The sequence below is a fragment of the Anabrus simplex genome, chromosome 1 (assembly GCF_040414725.1).
Source record: "Anabrus simplex isolate iqAnaSimp1 chromosome 1, ASM4041472v1, whole genome shotgun sequence".
Classification (NCBI taxonomy): Eukaryota; Metazoa; Arthropoda; class Insecta; order Orthoptera; family Tettigoniidae; genus Anabrus; species Anabrus simplex.
The window spans coordinates 264,386,161-264,402,860 of NC_090265.1; the positions used below are offsets into that span (position 1 = coordinate 264,386,161).

Genomic DNA, 16,700 nt, shown 5'->3' on the forward strand with positions numbered 1-16,700 from the left:
AGTAATTTCACGTTAGTCTGTACGCCTTATGGAGCTTAGTGGCTTTTTCTATGTTGGCCCTACTGTCTAGTCCCAATGGTAGTATGATTTCTCCAAGGTATTTGAAGGTCTCCTGTGAAATTGTGTCGTTTTCTATCTCTAGCGGAGTTTTTTTTGCTATGCTGATGTAGATTTTCCATGAACTGACGTTTTTCGTACGATATCTGGAGGCCTGCCTTTGATGCTATATTGTGTAATTTCTGTACGGCGTACCTGGTTTCATCTCTGGTCTTAGGTCTTCAGCAAATGCTAAACATTTCACCTTGACTTTGCTTCCCAAGTTTCCGATGCTCACACCTTTGACGTCCTTTTCCAAATAACTTGGTCTAGAACTAACTTTAACAGAATAGTGGGGATGCAGTCACGTTGACAAACGCCCGTACATATCCCAAGGCTCAGAAATTTTTCCACAGAATTTTACCCTAGAAGTCGTATTCGTGAGAGTTTGCCGGATTAGTTCTCTGGCCTGAGTTCTTCTAGAGTATTGAAAACGGTCTCTATGTCCACAGATTCATACAAAAAAGCAAAGTCAAAGTCACCTCCGTACAGGCCATGAAGGCCCTTGGAAGAATGCAAGGTAAAGGCTTCCACCATTGTTAACCTCGGTACTGTGTAGAGATGAGAAGAATGCAAGAATGAGGAATGTGGCCTGCAAGCACGAACTTCCTCTTCTGCCCAGACAGATCGGCTCTTATCTGCTCGTATCTGTTACAGGAAAACATTGATTCACACTTTGCAGTTTGCTGGATTATAACTGACAAGAGCGAAGAGCTGCCAGTAGAAGATAATATAAAGTCGCCTGGATAGTAGCGGAGTTGATATGGTAACCATAGCGTCACTGGCTCTGCTGGTGAAAACCCCTTCGCCCCGTGCCTCAACGGGCATGTGCATTCTTCTGATCTCCCAACAGTACGTGATGGGGTAGAGTGGTTAGCTCTACGCCCGGCCGCCTTTGCCCCCAGGAATTAACCTGGTACTCATTTTTGGTGTAGGCTGAGTGAACCTCAGGGCCATATGCACCTCCGGAAGTGGAAATCCCGTTTCTTAAATTTTACGGCTTCCTGACGGGGATTCAAACCCACGTCCTTCCGGGCGAACCGAGCACGCCTTTACCGCCTCGGCCAGGCAGCCCCTACAGATTCATACGCCTTCTTAAAACCACAAAAGTGACGGCTGTGCTGGTAGTTTAACGGATCCTTAATATAGTCTTCAAATTCTATATTTGTTCAGCACATGATCGAAATTTCTTGAACCCCGTATGGTATTCGCCGATCAGGTGATCTGTCTATTTTTCTAAACGGTTTAAAAGAGCTTTAGAAAGAATTGTGTATGTGATCGGTAGTAGGAATATGCCTTTGTTGTTATTGGATCCACCTTGTCGCATTTTTTTTTTTTTTGTGCAATGGGTGTATTAATGCGCACTTCTAATCCTGCGTGAGCGTTTCAATTTCCCAGATTTCTACTAGGATTGCATGAATTCTGCTTAAGAGGTCATCTCCTAGTTTCCACAACTCCAGGTGATGCCATGCTCTCCAAGGGCTTAATTTTTTTTAAGTGATCGGATGATCTCTGCTGTTTCCTTTATTGTCGGGGGTTGTGAGTCAGGGTTCGGCATGGGCTTTGCGAAGTTAAGTCTTTATTTTGGATGATCACAGTTGAGGAGGTCTCGAGAGTAATTAGCTAGAACTGTGCATTTCTCTTTGGTGTTCGCTTCTAATGTTCTGCTAGATGGAAACATAAAGATGGTGGTTGATAACTGGATAAATTTTCACGGAAGGTCTTGTAGAAATTCTTAGTGTTGTTTTTGAGGATTTTTTTCTCGATTTCTATGATTCTGTTTTTGTCATATACTCGTTTCTCCCGCTGGATTATTTCTGAGAATTTCAATTATTATTATTATTATTATTATTATTATTATTATTATTATTATTATTATTATTATTATTATTATTATTATTGAAGTTTAAGAAATTTAGTAGGTGACCTCCCATTTCTCATCTCGGGTGCTCAAGAAGGTGTTAATTCGGTCCTGATTTGGCATCTTTTAAATTTTATAGCAAATTGAAGGGACGCATCCGACTCTAAAGTTGGGCCAAATCCCTCAAGAGCCGGCCCCAATAAATCGGCAAAAAGTTCAGGAATAATAACAACAGCAATAATAATAATAATAATAATAATAATAATAATAATAATAATAATAATAATAATAAGGACCATTACACAAAAGGCAATAACACATTATTGTTCTGTTTAACTATCTACACTAGCAGTTCTCAAACTGTGGGCCGCAAACCCCCCAAAAGAGGGGTGCGTGACGGTAAGTTGCTGGAGAAGAGGACGCAGCATGTTTTCCTACAGATAACAATTTTGAGACACACTCTTGCAATGATTTCGAAGAATTTAATTGGACTGAAAATCAACCTGAAAATGCTCGGAGACCGTTATTTCTGAATAAAAATCAGACAGAACTACTCAAGTACCGGTACATCACTGAGTATTCTTCAGTATAAAGTAAATATAGGGAATTTCCTTTCTTGTCCTTTTTTGTCGGAGATCTAGATGGACAGTAATAAATAAATAAATAAATAAATAAATAAATAAATAAATAAATAAATAACCGAACACACAAGTTACTAATACCTTATTCAACAATATACTTATGCGAGATTTTCCTGCTTTTGTATTAATCAAGTCAAAGAATCATTCAAGACTATGCTTTGCAAAAGAATGTACAGTTGTCATTTCTGGTACTGGACCATTCGTCAGACTGAACTATGATATTTAAATACTTGGTTTTATTTATACGAAAATATGTGATATCGTTGCATATTACTTAAATTCTGTTTCATTTGAATATATTTCGATGGCCTAGAATGAAAGGGTTACAATTCAAAATCCATAATTTTTGAGGAGAAGAGTTCAAAGTTTTAGTAGTTCACATCATTGCCTCTCAACTTGATACACAATTTTTGTGTAAATTGGTGTCTACATAGTTCTTACATTATTTATTATAATCTGGAAAAGAGACGCAACTGAAAATGTGTCCGGCTCCATGGCTAAATGGTTAGCGTGCTGACATTTGGTCACAGAAGTCCCGGGTTCGATTCCCGGCGGGGTCGGGAATTTTAACCATAATTGGTTAATACGCTGACACGGGGGCTAGGTGTATGTGTCGTTTTCATTATCATTTCATCCTCATCACGACGCGCAGGTCGCCTACGCGAGTCACATCAAAAGACCTGCACCTGACGAGCCGAACTTGTCCTCGGACACTTCCGGCACTAAAAGACATACGCCATTTCATTTCAACTCAAAATGTAACCCTTTCGAAATAAGCACAGCGACTGTCAGAAGATTGAAAACCTTTAGAAGACTAGAAGTGTGTTGTAACACTTTCGGGGGTTGTAGAGGTCGAAATAAGCTCTACTGTACATTGATGATAAAATCTCAAAAATGTACTTTTTTGAGTTGTAACCCTTTTATTCTTAGCCACCGATTTATATTGCCAACTGATTTGCTAAGTCTCCATCTATAATGCATCTATCAAGAAATAATGACAGGCTAACTAGGGCATTTAGGCACTGTTATATACCATCTGACTGTTTAAGGATTCGATAATAATATTTTACGTACCATCAACTAGGCCTACATGTAAGGTTTTTGGAGATGCCGAGGTGCCCGAAATTTTGTCTTGCAGGAGTTCATTATGTCTCAGCGCCTTCAAATACCACCGCAACAACCTGAGTTAAGAAAACCTTTGTTCTAACACCTGAGCCAATCAGCCCGGCAACCGAGATTCGATCTCATAACCCAGGACACAGGAGGCGGGTACCTAACCGGTTACGTTACTCTGCAGGCGAAATGAATCAAACTCACAACAATAAGAACAATAAGGCCGATGACTGTAACCTAAATCTAACTCCCCATTAATCAATATCCGGGCAGAAATTCACATATAAATCCTTCAATTCCGACAATGCAGTGCGTGCCTCTTAATTACTTAGCGCTCAGAGATGGGTAATAAATACATAAAAGCCAAATATGTGCATAACAGAAATAAAGGTGAGAGGAAAGCCAAGGTCCTTTGTATGTTACAAGAGTTCGTATAGCAAAGCCAAATGGGAATCCAGCACTTCCTTCTCTAGGACTTATCGCTGTCGAGAATATTTCCTTCTCTTTTACGTTGTATACCTCGTTTTACATTATTCTGTTAATTTCAACTGGCACAGCTCCAGTGAAACCCTACAAGCAAAAAAGCTTTCTAGGCGGCGAGGAAGAATTCATTGATTGCGGTGGCTTAAAGGTAACGTTCATATATTGTAGAGAAGATAATAAGGATTAAACTCGTCCTTTATTTGAGTCCACCTTAGATACGAGCTTGTTGCTATTCCCCTCAGCCCGGGGGACTGGTCAGGGCGTGCAGTTCGGCCCTGCTGGCTCTTTAAGCCCGGAATTACCTGCCGTCCGTGTACTCTGTTCAAATCACTCTGGACTCGACCTCTTAACACAAAGCGGTTTTCATTAGAATTGCGACATTTTTTGCTGTTCACATTTTCTCAAAATGTAAGCCTCAAAATATTTTACATTGTTGTATGGTCTCATTTAATTCTTCATTTCCAAATAAGGGAAAGAGAGTGAGAGAGATATATTTATTAAATCATTCGTACATAGTAAAAGCAGCAGCAATTCAGAAAGGAGTACGGCAAGGCTGCAATTTGTTCCCTCCCCTTTTCAATGTTTATACAGGTAAAGTAATGTAACGGTGTATTCTGCCCGAAGTCAGGTCCGAACCTCCGCAGAGATGTGACTGAGCCGGAGTTTACGTACGGTAGGGTGGCCAGTTCCTTTCCGCTCCTCCATCCCCTTACCCCCCCCCCCTACCAACAGCGCGTGGCAACCCATCCAAATCTTGACCACGCCCAATGTTGCTTAACTTCGGAGATCTCGCGGGATCTGGTGTTTCAACACGGCTACGGCCGTTTGTTTATACAGAACAGGCGATAAAGGAAATCAAAGAGGAATTTCGAAAAGAAAATCACAATCCAAGGAGAGGAAATCAAAGCCCTGAGATTTTCCGATGATATTGTTATTCTATCTGAATCTGCAGAAAATCTGGAGGAATTGCTGAACGGAATGGACACAGTCTTGGTGTATAAGACGAAAATAAATCGAAAACAGAGGTAACGGAGTGCAGTCGAATTAATTCTGATCATGCCGGACATATTAGATTAGAAAATGAAGTCTTAAAGGAAGTTAATGAATAACTAATGATGCCAGAAGTAAGGAAGACATAAAATGCAGACTAGCACAAGCATGGAAGGACTTTCTTAAGAAAAGAAATTTGCTCACTTCGAACATTGATATTGATATTGGAATTAGAAAGGGTTTTTGAGGACTTTCGTCTGGAGCGTGGCAATGTGTAGAAGTGAAACATGGACGATAACGAGCTCAGAAAGAAAGAGAATAGAAGCTTTTGAAATGTGGTGTCACAGAAGAATGCTGAAGGTGAAATGGGTAGATCGAATCACAAATGAAGAGTTGCTGAATCGAATTGGTGAGAGGAGAACTATTTGGCGAAATTTGACCAGAAGAAGAGACATAATGATAGGGCACATCTTGAGACATCCAGGTTAGTTTTTGAGAGAATTATTTGCAGAGATTCCTTTAAAACTCGGACAAACATACTATGTTTTCAGTTTCTAAAATGGGTATGCAGAATGACTTGGGAACGTGGGAGTGTAAAAGGCGGTAAAAATCCCCTAGCTCCAAAGAACAGTGCTCAAACAGTGAGGGTATATAACGCTGTTGATGGTAATTCGTCCGTCGGATGGTCGCGTTAAGCCTTGAGCAGACCCCTTGGTGCTATTCGATATGAGTAGGCTATGTAACGGCACCAAGTTTCACCCTTTCCCCTCCTACTATAATATATTACGTCATTCATTTCATCTCATTAACTTCTGTAACGAGGTCGACGTCAGGAAGAGCATCCGGTCGTAAAAACTCGCTACGAGGTTTCATCTCACTTTATACCCGACCGCGGAGATAAACGGGGTGAGGGTTGACCATATTTAATATATAAAATTGAATTTTATTCATTAATAAAGAACCCGTTTAAGTTCAGTATTAATACAAAATTTTCTACGGAAACTGTCCTCTCGGACCATGCTTCAAGCCCGGAAGAGATCCAGAAGACGATCACGTAAAATACACGGCTATCAATTCTTTCCAGTGACTCGTCAAACTTAACGTTGTTTATAGTGGAAATAATTGTCCTCTGGAGAAGAGACACAGATTTTACCTTAGCTATTTCACTCCACAAATGCATTAAAATTACAGCCAGGTTTAGAGTTGAAAGAATAGATTAAATAACTATAATATTCCGAAATTAAGTTGACAAAGCCGATTCTTAATAATCTCGAAATAAGCCAAGCGAATATGTTCATTCTCTGTTCTGTAACTGAAGCGTTTTCTTCGACTTCTTCTCGAAGGGCGCTTAATCGTCTTGATTTTCAATAGAAATAAAATCATTCTGTTTCAAGTTAAGCGACTTGTATTCATAAAGCTGCCATATATATTTCGCTTGTCCATACCAGACAGCCTCTATTCAATACCCAGCAGTTCCAGTCACAAAGACGAACTATAGAGACTCAAATTTCTCATATGAATACGGGAGTCCCACTCAGGATCACACATTCCTACTCTTTTTAACAATTCTGGGCGTATTCATTACAAGGCACTGAGTGTACCGACGTAGCTGGGCAGCGCCCACGGAGAATCGCATTCTCTTTGTGCATCGCTAATGACACAACAATAACACGGCGGCTTAGTGACGTCACTGCGATGGCGGCCGGCCTTTGCCCAACTAATACAGAACGGACATTCACGCTTGTTCCATCCACAGAATTCCCTTCGACACAACACATTGTATATACGTAGTATCCTGTTATACTTTCAGTCTGCAGACTAGTTACGTTTGTATACTGTTTGAATCTCACTAGTTTTATATTGGTCATTTTTAAATGGTTGTAGAGATTCGTTGGCGATAGTCTTCTCCCTCAAGCCAGGATTACTAGTCTGAAGATTCCGTTTAGTGTATCTAATCACAGGAAGAAACATTTACTTTATTTTTCGCTCAAAACATTAAGAAGAAGAAGAAGAAGAAGAAGAAGAAGAAGAAGAAGAAGAAGAAGAAGAAGAGTCTGGCAGAATAGCTCAGACGGTTGAGCGCTAGCCTTCTGACTCCAAGTTGGTGGGTTCGATTACTGGCTCAACTATCAGATGGGTTTTCTGTGACCTTAAATAAGGTTCAGCTTCAGAGCTATTGCCAATGGGAGGTGATAGCAAAAGGCATAGTCACTGACTATCGCGCTCCTGTGGTTATGATTCCCCGTAAAACTATCAGGTTCCATGGCTAAATGGTTAGCGTGCTGGCCTTTGCTCACAAGGGTCGGGAATTTTAAACATAGTCGGTTAATTCCGCTGGCACGGGACTGGGTGTAGGCCTGTGTGTCATCGTCATTTCATCCTCATCACGACGCGCAGGTCGCCTACGGGAGTCAATTCAGAAGACCTGCAGCTGGCAAGCCGAATTTGTCCTCGGACACACCCGGCACTAAAAGCCATACGCCATTTCATTTACCGTAAAACTGGGTGTCAACTGTCACGTTACCGAATATAAGCTTACAACACCGCATAACTGTTCCTTCTTTCTATCCGGTTACTATAGAAGAGATAACCCATACGAGAGAAGTTATGCCGATTCACCTCTCTTTTCCCAACTCATCGTATTCGATACAGGGTTACTGGAACACCCTATGGAGTTACTAACACGAGATACTGGAACAAGTATTCTTTTGTCACTTCCGCACAGCAGGTATCCAGCGTTATCTTCACCGTGTGATCTCTGCCGCCAGACAATATGCTTCGGAAGCTCACTGATAAGGAGATCTGGGATAGCCATCAGGCATGCATGTCTTTCGAAAAAAATATGAGTTCGATATTTTATTGCTTTCTTCCACAATACAAGGACAATACTGAGAACAGTGCTCGTAAACGGGAATAGAAAATGAGAAAGACTTCGATGTTGACAAATCACTGTACAGATAGTCCAAATATTGAGTGCTACAGATCAGTGAAATGAAATGACGTATGGCTTTTACTGCCGGGATATCCCAGGACGGGTTGCGCTCGCCAAGATGCAGGTATTTCTATTTGACTCCTGTAGATGACCTGCGCGTCGTGATGAGGATGAAATGATGATGAAGACAACACATACACCCAGCCCCCGTGCCGTAGCAATTAACCAATTAAGGTTAAAATCCCCAACCCGCCCAGGAATCGAACCCAGGACCCTCTGAACCGAAGGCCAGTACGCTGACCGTTCGCCCAACGAATCGTACGTACAGATCAGTGATGCAGAATAGTTGAGTCAATCAGCTAGATCAGGGCCTCTCAGGGTGCATGCGCCTGGTGCATGCATTGTGTACGGTGCAAAAGACGACTTCGCTTGGTTGCCCAGAGTGCAGCCCCCACTCCTCGATTTGGAGCAATAGCGCTGTCTCTCTCTTTTCCCACGCCCATCTCGCTCGTTCTCCCTGTCTCCCTCTTCCAAACTTGCTCCGTAGCGCTCCAAATACGACCCGAGTTGAGCCAAGCTTAGCCGAGTAGCCCAGAGACGAAGCGTCGGTCCGAGCCGAGCCGAGTGGAACCGATGCACAGTGCACGGAGCTCTTGCGCTTCGATTTGCACGCGTGAGATTTTGTGAGTTTGAGAGACCCTGAGTCAGATACTCGCACCGAGCGAGTTGGCCGTACGGTTAGGGGAGATAGTGAATTCCAACCCCACTTCCAGAAACCCTGAAGATGGTTTTGCGTAGTTTCCCATTTTCACACCACTCAAATACTGGGGGTGTACCTTAATTAAGGCCACGGCCGCTTCCTTCCCACTCGCACGCCTTTCCTATCCTGTCGTCGCTATAAGACCTATCTGTGTCGGTACGGCGTAAAACAAATTGTAAAAAAGAAAAAGCACTGTAGAGATTAGTATAATCTAAGAATGTTGGCAAGGAAGTCGTAAAAGTTCAATGCTCCTAGAATTTTGACGAGAAATGCTGATAATTGTGAGAAGAAAAGGGAATTGAGCCAACGGCACGTGGTGTTCCCAAGCGGTCACCCATCCAAGTACTGACCACGCCCAATGTTGCTTAACTGCGGTGATCGGACGAGAACCGGTGTATTCTACATGGTATGGCCGTTGGCAATATTACGAATGGCTGTGTGAAGAATTCTTCACACGGAATTCTCGCATTCTTGTTATTACTACATAATAAAGAAACACCAAGCTATATGGCGTAATACTCGCATATCTCGTCAAGAACATCGGCCTGCCAAGACTTCTGCTGGCCAGCTAGATGGCCTTCAGATAATCGAGTATCACGCGATCAGTATGAACAACATCTTCGACTGCATCTCCACATAATCATGTCCATTGTATTCCGACTCCGACAACATAAGATGTGCCGAAGAATTTTCCTTTAAAATTTGCAACTTATTGAAAGTCAGCTTCACAGTGCAAAGGGACAGCAGCATTTGAACTGGATTCTACTCAGGCAGAAGAGAAAAAAAAATACTTCCTGAAGACCACTGACTTCAAGTCGATTATAAAGTAATCCTCTGCAATATACTACGGATATGATATTGTTAAAAACTTAGTGAACTAAAATAATTTATAGTAACCGTATACCGTGCCCTGTCCATCTATACGATTCAATTAAGAATTGATACCGAAGTTTTTTTATTTCTGTGACTGGTTGTGTAGGCAGGACATCAGTGCACTGTTTCATGTAGATTCTTGAAATTGCTGTTAAAGTAGTTCTGTATGTCCCAACGGGAGAACATTGGAAAACCATGGAAAACCATCTTCAGAACTGCCGAATGTGGGGTTTGAACCCACTATCTCCCTAACCGCGCGGCCAACTCACTCGGTATGCGACGAGAAGTAAAAGTTGCTTTTCAGTAGCCTATCTTGCAGGTAGAGCGTAGGTTAATGGCCTACCGTACCCCATTCTCGTTTCAGAGACTTCATTCCTTTGTATTCTGTCAGCCCAAAGGAGGCTGTGAACAATTCTGCAGCTTTCTTGTAATATGCGTAACCTTTAAAAAAATTAAAATAACCGGTAGCATCACACAGATTCGAGAAAAATAAAAGGATTTACTGAACAGATTATAATCGTTCATTTTTTACAGGTATATCATAGTGTACTAAGTGATACATGTTGTGTTTAGACAGATCGAAAAGCTTGAAAGTGTGTGTTCGTTTTTGTGTTTGTTTGTTTAGTTCTCAGCCTGAAGACTGGTTGGATCCTCAACAGCTCCGCCATCACCTGGCATAGATGACCTACGAGTCACTGAAGAGACGCACAAGAGAAACGCTATGGGCTTTACGTCGCACCGATACAGATAGGTCTTATGGCGACGATGGGATAGGAAAGGCCTAGGAGTTGGAAGGAAGCGGCCGTGGCCTTAATTAAGGTAAAGCCCCAGCATTTGCCTGGTGTGAAAATGGGAAACCACGGAAAACCATTTTCAGGGCTGCCGATAGTGGCATTCGAACCTACTATCTCCCGGATGCAAGCTCACAGCCGCGCGCCTCTACACGCACGGCCAACTCGCCCGGTACAAGAGAAAAGAGGAGTAAGGTAGTTTCTCGTTGCTTTCCCCACTGAGCCAGCCGTAGCTATTAAATATTAGTGCGCCAAGCCTACTGAAATGCACGCACCAACCGACCCTATGAGTGACAATTCCACAGCATTCATTGCAGCGATTGGGTGCATAAGGAATGACATTACCAGCACCACTCACACCTCAGCCACTTTTATATTGTCTCTGTATGGAGACTGAGACACGTCAATGTTCAATGAAAGTAACAAATTTGTTCTAGCCCATACCGGAAGACATACTGGACTGTAAACAAGAGGCCTTGCCAGCATAGGCCTATCTAAAGCAGAGGTCAGTTTTCACTTCATTTAATTAACTTTTTGTGAAATTATTTAGCAGCCAGCTATCCAGATTGCTGATAGGCATTAATGCTTGTGTGGCTAAACCAACTGTGAAACTCACCCCCACTTGTTCATTTTTTTTTCTGATGTCATTACGGCAATATTCTCATCCCTCCACCATGAATGTGTACATATTTTTTTGTATCTGAATATAGATTTCAGTTGATTAACGCCGTAACAGAGAGTAGTGCGGTATTGTGTTGACTTTGTAATTGTGCAGGATCCTGACGGGCTAGCATGAGCGTGTGTAATCCCTTATTGGGCAGGGGGCGCACGCGTGCTTTTAACGAGATTAAACCAGCCCTGGTCGATACCACACCTGGGCCTGGCTACACGCTATGGAACGCTCATTTTGGGTTCTACTTCTTATATTGGGCCACGGTGTACGGGAGTCTCTATGTATTAGGACGAAATTGTGCATTAGGTTAAAAGTAAAACACTGTAGATCTGCTTAGCTGGTTTTAGCACTCCCTGTTCTCAATAACGAGCACCCTCTGTGGATCAGTGGTAGAGTGTCGTCCTCTGGATCCCAAGACAGTGGGTTCAAACCTGGCAGAGGTAGTTTGATTTTTGAAGGGCAGAAAAGTTAATTTATTTACAATTGGCTTTACATCGCATCGACACAGGTAGTCTTATGGCGACGATGGGGCAGAAGAGGGATAGGAGTTGGAAGGAAGTAGCCATAGCCTTAATTAAGGTACAGCCCCAGCATTTGCCTAGTGTGAAAATGGGAAACCACGGAAAATCATCTTCAGAGCTGCCGACAGTGGGGATCGAATCCACTATCACCCGAATGCATGCTAACAGCTGTGCGACCCTACCACATGGCCAACTCACTCGGTCATTGCGGTATTTATCGGGAGTTGTTATAGGAAAATCTTTTCTACGAATGTGGTGGGGGTGGAAGAGGGATATTTTAATCCCCTTCTCATCTCCAATGTGTTATCTTGAGCAAAGTGGACTCCATGCCAGCCTCTCAAACAAGCCTTAAATTCCTGGCTGAGTCGAGAAGTGAACCCTAGCCAACGTGGCGAGAAGCACTGTGGAGACAGACGGTTTAATAAATGATTAAGGTCCTCGTGACTCCGTATAGGCTATGTTCCGCTAGCAATAAGAGTCGGCGAGTGTCTCGCTCATCAAAGGCATCGCCATAACAAAGTCTGCAGTTTCAGCTGGAGATATTGCTCTTCAGCAGATAAGGTAACAATCGTATCTATAAATCTCAATGGATTGAGGTAAGCCGACTGAGCGTCTACGTTAGAAAAGCAGCGGCATCGTTAAGTACACATGAAACTACCTTTATCAGCCGGCTATTGACAAACGCTACCATCTGCAGCCACGCGCTCACAGCTAGGCAACTTTCCACGTATGAAAACATCCCAGCACGAATGCAATGCATTAGTTATTTATAATGCTTCTATTTCAAAATCATCTTGGCAATAATAATAATAATAATAATAATAATAATAATAATAATAATAATAATAATAATAATAATAATAATAATCTAGCTGAGCTGCATGGTTTAAGGAGGTTCAGGCCCCTTTTCTTTCTTAATCTGTGGATAGGTAAATGGATATTCATTGATTCAGTGTCCATGATGAATGTATACAAGAAACGACGCCATCCCCGGAGGCCCGGGTTCGATTCCCGGCTCTGCCACGAAATTTGAAAAGTGGTACGAGGGCTGGAACGGGGTCCACTCAGCCTCGGGAGGTCAACTGAGTAGAGGGGAGTTCGATTCCCTCCTCAGCCATCCTGGAAGTGGTTTTCCGTGGTTTCCCACTTCTCCTCCAGGCAAATGCCGGGATGGTACCCAACTTAAGGCCACGGCCGCTTCCTTCCCTCTTCCTTGTCTATCCCTTCCAAACTTCCCATCCCCAACCAAGGCCCCTGTTCAGCATAGCAGTTGAGGCCGTCTGAGCGAGGTATTGGTCATTCTCCCCAGTTGTTTTCCCCGACCAAGAGTCTGAAGCTCCAGGACACTGCCCTTGAGGCTGTATAGGTGGGATCCCTCGCTGAGTCCGAGGGAAAAAACGACCATGGAGGGTAAATAGATTACGAACGAACGAATACAGCAAATTTAAATAAGTGTAATAAGATTACAATTGGTAAAAGTTAAGTATCAACAGTAAATTAACAACAATAACAATTTAGCAAGAAGAAAGGTCATGGATTGGAAGGACGGAAGAGAATAGAAACGCGGAGACGACTTCAAAGGAATCTTTTAATTTTGTGTTTGAAGGATATAAAGGGTGTAAATATGTCGATATCGGTTAGTGAGATAGACTACCAAGAGTAGGGAGAAGATGGAAGATAGAGCGTTGTTGTAAGTTTCTCATGAGAGAGAAATAATGGAGAAGGAAAATCAAATCTATTTGTAGGAAGTTCAGTTGTCGAGTTAGGGTCTTGTGGGTAGAAAAATATATCACACCCGTTATTTGTTATTTGAAGACTTTTGAATTATTAGGTCATGTCGAGTGCAACACATATAATATGCCGAAGAGGTGCTAACAAAAATAGTCAACCAGACATCGAGCACATAACTTTATATGGTAAAGCATCGGGCGTGAAATTTGAAAGTTGCATGTTGCAAGTTCCTGCCAGTGTCCAGAGTCTGTTGTGATCTCCACTTGATTTGATGTCAGTATTTGCTGTGTAATATTACTGTGTAAATGATGTCTGCTTCCTATCTTTTTATTAAAGCCCACTAAATATAAATTCTTCATTGACCGAGCTCGATAGCTGCAGTCGCTTAAGTGCAGCCAGTATCCAGTATTCGGGAGATAGTATGTTCGAACTCCACTGTCGGCAGCCCTTTTTTCCCATTTTCACACCAGGCAAATGCTGGGGCTGTACCTTAATTAAGGCCACGGCCGCTTCCTTCCCACTCCTAGCACTTTCCTGTCCCATCGTCGCCATAAGACCTATCTGTGTCGGTGCGACGTAAAGCAACTAGCAAAAAAAAAAAAAATCTTCACTGAACTCCAAATTCTGTAACAGTACAGCCAACTAACCAACACGTTATATTGTTAATAGTTACAACGGGATGACTATTAGATAGAGGATAATTTGAGCTTGAAAACTATGATGATGATAATAACACTACTGAGTGCGTTTCCCACGCGGTTCGTGTCGTGTAACAGTCAGTTTGCATTCCGGAATCACACCGTCGGCGGCCCTGAAGATAGTTTTCCGTGGTTTCCGATTTTCACACCAAGCACCTTTAATTAAGGCCACAGCCGTTTTCTTCCCACTCCTAGCCCTTTCCTACCCCATCATCGCCATAAGACATATTTGTGTCAGTACGACGTAAGGAGTCCGCCTCTGTGGTGTAGTGGTTAGCGTGATTAGCTGCCACCCCCGGAGGTCCGGGTTCGATTCCCGGCTCTGCCACGAAATTTGAAAAGTGGTACGAGGGCTGGAACGGGGTCCACTCAGCCTCGGGAGGTCAAGTGAGTAGAGGTGGGTTCGATTCCCACCTCAGCCATCCTGGAAGTGGTTTTCCGTGGTTTCCCACTTCTCCTCCAGGCGAATGCCGGGATGGTACCTAACTTAAGGCCACGGCCGCTTCCTTCCCTCTTCCTTGCCTATCCCTTCCACACTTCCCATCCCTCCACAAGGCCCCTGTTCAGCATAGCAGGTGAGGCCGCCTGGGCGAGGTACTGGTCATACTCCCCAGTTGTATCCCCCCGACCAAGAGTCTGAAGCTCCAGGACACTGCCCTTGAGGCGGTAGAGGTGGTATCCCTCGCTGAGTCCGAGGGAAAAACCGAACCTGGAGGGTAAACAGATGATGATGATGACGACGTAAGGAAAATTGTAAAATAAATAAATAAATAAATAAATAAATAAATAAATAAATAAATAAATAAATAAATAGGGCCGAAATAAGTAAATTCTTAAAGAAGTCTTCCTCGTGAACAGTCGAAATTTTCTTCTGAAGACGCAGAGCAAAGTTCTCTGGGAAACGTAAAGAATTTCGCCTTATTTTCTTGACACGGAGTAAGCCCAAAAAGCCTATAAGTACGGGAAGAGAAAACATCAATGGTAACAAATAAATACATCTATTTACACGGTTATCTGCTATATAGCCATCAAAGAATAAAACAGAGCAGTACTACCACTAAATCTCTAACACCTCTAGCTGTAGAAAGCTTCGGATACGCTGGTTACAATCTGACAGCTAAAAGGTAAAATGTAAGTGTAAAAAATTCCCAGCGATCTAAAATAAATGCTTACATTTCACAATTATTCTCACTCTCGGATTATCTTTGGGAGGCTACTCGTATAGATTGTCTGGGAAAGGAATTCTTCATATCAAATCCCTAAATAAGGATTCTCGTGCACGCAGATAATATAATTATGAAAAAGAAAAGACACGAGACGCCTGTTCGCTTTCTGAAAGCTTCTTGACAAGCAACTGCTCGGAGACAGACGGAAAGGATACCACGACTACTCTTTGAGGACATGAACAATAGGTGAACAGTGTGTGTGGGTGGGTGATTTTTAAAATATTACAAATTTGTAAGAAACGTTTGATGCTTTCGAGCCCATGTAGTCAGTAGAACCTGTTTACTATTACCAAAATCGTCACAACTCAAAAACCCGCAGCCATTCCCATAATTTGATTGATATTTCACTCTGTAGGTGTCAATACATACAGCTAACAACATCCCGAAGTAACCTACTATTCACCCATCAGTTCGTCATTTTATAATTTAAATTTGCCAATACTAGTTTTTTTTTTGGCACGGTGCCAACGTTATCGAGATTCTAAGAATGAGGATTTATAAACAGACAGGGCTATATATACTGTGAGGCATGGGAGCTATGGTTTGAACTAAGAACATCCTCAACCAGGGGTCGATCTTGGCATCTCGTCGTCTTCGAGTGCAATAGCCACTATCAGTTTGAATTTTAGACGGGCTATCACTTCTATAAGCCTCAATTAATGGGACGTATATCTGATGATTAGGGAGAGAAGAATAGAACAATCCAGAAATGATCACTTACCCGCTATTGCAAATAAAAGTATCCTGGGATTATATCTATAGAGAAGTTTAGCGCTCTAAATACTCTTCCCAAATCTTTTAATTATCTTCTCTTACAGTTAAACTTACATAAGATCTGTTGGCTGAATAGTTGATTACACAGTATGTTCGCAAGGCACTGAAGTCGAATTACGGCACTGTTGGTTGGCATTTAATTTTAAAACCTGGGTATAAGTACGTATTCTAATAAGTTAACCCCTTGAGTGCCATGCGGTATTGCATTTTTCCCGCATAAATTGCTAGGCTGTTTTACTTGAATATACATACTCTTTGAACACATTGAGAAATACTTGATATATTTTTCTGTTCTATTTCTATACTGAAACTAAAGGTTTATTACACAAATAACTGAACACTATTGGACATTTTAAAAGCAGCAAATCTTTCTAAATGACACACATTTTATTTGTTAAATCTCTTCAGCGTAACAAATATGTACGATTTATATGTTCAACAGGTTTCTTGTCCGGCTTCATGGCTAAATGGTTAGGGTGCTGGCCTTTGGTCACAGGGGTCCCGGGTTCGATTCCCGGCAGGGTCGGGAATTTTAAC

The 16,700-nt window shown here is 42.3% G+C and overlaps 1 protein-coding gene and 1 non-coding gene across 2 annotated transcripts in view; both read right to left on the reverse strand.

Annotated features, from left to right (window-relative positions):
• The window catches only part of tup (LIM1_Isl and LIM2_Isl domain-containing protein tup), a 508,313-nt gene that overhangs the window by 113,753 nt on the left and 377,860 nt on the right, over positions 1-16,700 (reverse strand). The window lies entirely within an intron of this gene.
• On the reverse strand, positions 9,178-9,296 carry LOC137497201 (5S ribosomal RNA). Its single transcript, XR_011017730.1, has one exon. It is a non-coding gene; the product is annotated as a 5S ribosomal RNA (ribosomal RNA).